The sequence below is a fragment of the Copadichromis virginalis genome, linkage group LG7, assembly GCF_057382275.1.
Source record: "Copadichromis virginalis isolate Kocher_CV1m ecotype Utaka linkage group LG7, C_Virginalis_male_GT1.1, whole genome shotgun sequence".
In the NCBI taxonomy this organism is placed as follows: Eukaryota; Metazoa; Chordata; class Actinopteri; order Cichliformes; family Cichlidae; genus Copadichromis; species Copadichromis virginalis.
Genome location: NC_140624.1, coordinates 36,428,838 through 36,433,488, shown reverse-complemented (window position 1 = coordinate 36,433,488; position 4,651 = coordinate 36,428,838).

Genomic DNA, 4,651 nt, shown 5'->3' with positions numbered 1-4,651 from the left:
CATTGATCAGATTTCCAGACAATCATACACGGCAGATTCCTTGTATTTGCTTTCGGTGGGCTCACGAAAAACAATCACCACAATCAAACAGCATACACTATACACAGGCATCCCATCAAGCCACGAGGAAAAGCCTTGTGTGTTCATGTCCTGGCTCTTGCCGTCTCCAGCCAGCTTAATGCGGAGAGGCGCTGAAGCGTTTGAAGTAAGCAGCCACCACACATTATGCCAGATGAAATGCTATCATGCGTGGTGGCTGAATGGTTTGTGTCATTAAGAGAATAAGGCAAACAGGGAGCCGAGTGTGCTCAGAACCTGCCTGCTCGCACGCCTTTCTGAGGGGAAGGCAAGATTAAGGGGATGTTCAGAGGCTCTCGTCTGTCAAGACTTCAAAGATGCCATCGACACTCCTTGTTTCTGCCGACGCAGCGACCAAATCGCACACACTCTGCTGCCTCTGTGGCTGTCAAAGCTCCTCTGACATCCCCTTTATCAGGTATACAGGCTTTAATCCAGACACAGATAAATAAATCAACACACAGGGGTCTCGCTCTTTTCAGCGCCTCCTGGTGGCAGGGTATTTGCACAGCCTACAAAATATAAAGAAGGCATTAGCTGTCTGTTGGGGACTACAAAGAAGGGCCAATTACATGGTACAGAAAAGGATAATTAATGTGCTATTTTCAAATACAGGGAAGACAATGAAAGAAGTGAATTAACCATTAAGCATTGTATGTTTTTTTTTCTCCTGGCAATCACGTCAGAAGTCTCAGGGCAGATAACAAGCAGTGGCATCAAGGCGTACTCTTGCTGAATTGGGCTCATCTCCTCCTGCAAGCCTGAAATGAATTTCAAAGTCTATCTCTCAGTTTCTACAAACAGAGAAATATGTTGCTTTCCACCTTTTTTTTTTTCCAGAGCAGAGATCCGTTTTGACACCCAGTGCAACATCTGGAGCAGACAGATGAGAGGGAAAACAGAGAAGCTTGAATTAGAGTTGACACGTCGACATGCAGGCAGACACGGCGCACATCAGAGTCAGCCACGTGCTGGTGTGTCTGGATGGACACATCAGTCTGTTTGGATATTGGCGTATACCGAGTGCAAAACACCACAGCTGCGCAGGGCTGTGGGAAGCAATCTGAGATACTGACAATGAAATAAATACAGAGGAACAAACCAAAGAAAGAGCAGTGTGTATCCAATATAAATGATTTAACTCGCAGAGAACTTCCCGGAAAGGAGGAAAGGGAAAAACACATGATAGGAAAAGGCAGTGTTGTACCTGTCTTGGTGTATTTCCGATGGTTCTTTTCATTTTGTTTTAACAGTGAAAGTGAGGCAGACAGAGATCACCACAACAGAAATATGACGTCTGAACTGAGAAGAGAGATCTGTTGCTCTATTGTTCTGTTTGTTTGTTTTGAAGACCAGCCTGGCAGCAGAAAGCGCATCCCTTTCAGAATACAAAAGATGCCTTAGAGGCAACATAAGTGAAGCTTTATGCTGATGACTGACTGTTTGACAAACATCGGGGGTGAAACTACAACTCTCTTCAGCAAGGAAAAAGGAAGAAGGTTCAGGAAAAAAATAATAATAACAGGGGTACCTGGGTAATGTGTAAAAGAGAAAGAGAAAAAAGGGGTTTAAAAATGAGGGAGTGAGAGGACAAAAAAACTAATTTATATCCTATAAGAGGAATGTGAGGCACCCAGGGGGGCCCTGTAAGTTGTGAAAAATTAAAGGAGACGGATTCAAACTGTCCAATTTCCACATCAAACAAACCCCAGGCTCCATGCTCCTGGAGAGGCTGCCTCATATCCAACACATAGCCTCAGAAAAAGGTGCCCCCCCCCCCCTCGTCTTCTCCTTCTTCCCCCTCCTCTTAATCCCCTTCATGAGTCCACCACTGCAGCCGCCTCATTTTTTATTTTTTTGTATTTTATTTATTTATTTATTTTTTACTGGTACTCTCCATTTCCTCAATAACCCCCGCTCTCTATAATTCCCCTAAGCACTGTACTGGTTACACTAGCCACTGTCTTTCCCCTGCCTAATTATACCCTTGTGAGTCTATTAATCAACTTGTGAATTATTTAAGAAGGAGAGCTCTTCTGTCTGTAACTGGCTTTGACACTGTCAAGGGGAGACGGAGAAGAGAAAGGCAGAGGGTAGGTGGTGGGGGAGGCTAAAGCAAAGGGGGACGAATATTAGGAAGGAGAGGAGGGAGGCGGTAGGTGGGTGGATGGATGGATGGAAGGGAGGAGAGAAAGAAATGTAATGAAAAGAAAAGGGAGATGGAACCAGGGGCTTCTTGAATATGTCCCCCGAGGACTGGGCTGCCTGTGCACAGTGCGCTGCACCCAGACGATCAAAATTCACCCTGTTTGTTTTTTGGTGTTTTTTTTTTTTTTTGTCGTTGTTGTTGTTTTTTTCCTTCCCACCCTCTATTTTCATGCATAAGTTTTCATGATAAACAGGAAATTCATGAATATATGGAGTGATACAGTGAGAGACGGAGGAAGGAGGTGGGGGGCAGAGGGGTGAGGTGAAGGAAGAAAAAGAGGAGTGAACAGTCAAATCCAAAGAGTGAGGTGAGACTTGGGGAGGATTATGTAGACAGAAGGAGTACGCACACACACACACACACACACACACACACACACACACACACACACAAGCAGTTGCAGTCACATACATTTGCACACATACAAACACACACGGCAAACCAGGGTCCATCCGCTGTTTGACAGGAGGCAGCGTCTCCCCAGAGCAGCAGGTATGCGTGGCGATGGTGATGATGGTTGTGGTCGTTAGCGTGCCGGAGTATGTCCTCTTCCTACTCCCCTGGTCCCTGCTGCTGCAGCCGCTCCTCATCAGTCGGGAGGAGCGGCCGACCCTTCTAATGACTCCCTTCGACACCGACACCGCCATAAGCAGTCGGAGAAGGAAGAAACAAGCGTTAAAGTGAGATCATTATTATTTTCAAAATGTTTTGTGCTTGCCGTTGGACCCCTTGGCACATCGCACGCTGCCCATGGAATCGCAATGAACTCGAGTCTGAGGAGTGCTTTAAGAGGCCGAAGAAAAGAAGTTCACGTCAAAGACAGCATGCCAGTTTAAAAGGAGATTTCACCCAAAGTGCAAAAAAGAAAGATATATCTTCTCTCCTGCCTTTAGTAGTATCTATAAAAATGTAATTTTTTGGCCAAGTTTTGAGCTATATGCCTGCCATGAGCTGAATGGAATTTTATTTATGGTGGTCAAAGCATTGAAAGATCATATTTAAAAGCACTATATCTGGATTTTCCTTTAGTGGATGAGTACTCTATGATCCAGAGTAACACTTTCTAAAAAAAAATGGAGTGCAAGTTAACCATTGAATTGATATAAAAGTTTGGACACCTTGTTCACTTGTACATAGGTATTTTTTAAAAGCTGCATTGTGTCCAGGGTTCGAGCCAGAAACTCCTGGGTTTGAATTCACTATCTGGCCAGGGCCTTGCATGTCCTCCCTGGGTATTCCAACTTCCTCCCACAGCCCAGAGACATGCAGTTAGTGGGGTTAGGTTACTTGGTACTTAAATTGGCCATAGGTGTGACTGAGAGTGGGAATGGTTGCCCGTTACTTTGCATTAGCCTTGCAACAGGCTGTTGCCCTATGGCAGCTGGGATAGACTCCGCTGCCCACCATGGCTCTGAATTACACTCAGTCACTTAGATGAATCCAGATACAAGATCCAAGTATTACATTTCTTCAGGAGTACCCAAACAATATTTTATTTAAATCATCTGTGTCTGAGAAATTTACAACTTGGATGCTTCGGTACAACATGCAGTGTGCAACAGTGACATTAATACATGGATTGTGTACTCACAGAGGGCAAAAGGTTGAATTTTGTTCAGCAGAAGCAGAATGACCTCTAACTAATTCAAGGCAATCAGTAGGAGAAAACATCATTAAATCTACTGTGAAATGGCAGTGACAGTGCTAAAGGAGGCATATTTCTTCTGAGGTATTGATGTTATATGTGTTGTGCCATTGTTTGGTATTTATCAAGAATTTTTTATTAAATGTCTGGATGGAGACGCAACAAGATATAAAGGGATGTAAAACACAGCCATTGTTTCTCGCAGGTGCAAAACCTTTCAGGTTTGATTGAGGCCAACAAACCATCAAAATGTACTAACTACACAGAGTATGCAGATAGTGCATTGTGTACTACAGGAAATTACATGAACATGGGTATCCTGATTGAGAAAACTGAGGAAATATTATCTATATTGGATGCATTTTAGTCTGATACCAATATACCTGACTTACATCAATCCTAAAGAATATTCTGAAATGTTTTTTTTGACTGAACCTTAATAATGATATGAACCATTTGTGTCTTCAACGTTTCTCTTCTGTTGTCGCTCGGTGGTGTTATGTGGATGATCCAAAGTACCAGTGTTTCCTAGAAAAAGATATTTTTAAAAAAAAATGATTTTTTCTAAATCTTGTAACCACGAATAAAATCCCACTCACTTTCACTGCAGTGGAGTAGAGGCAGAAATCTCAGGATGTACAACTGAAAACTTTGGCAAATAAAACCAACACTATTTTCACAGCTAGAAACCACAATATGCAAGTGACATTTTTTTTTGA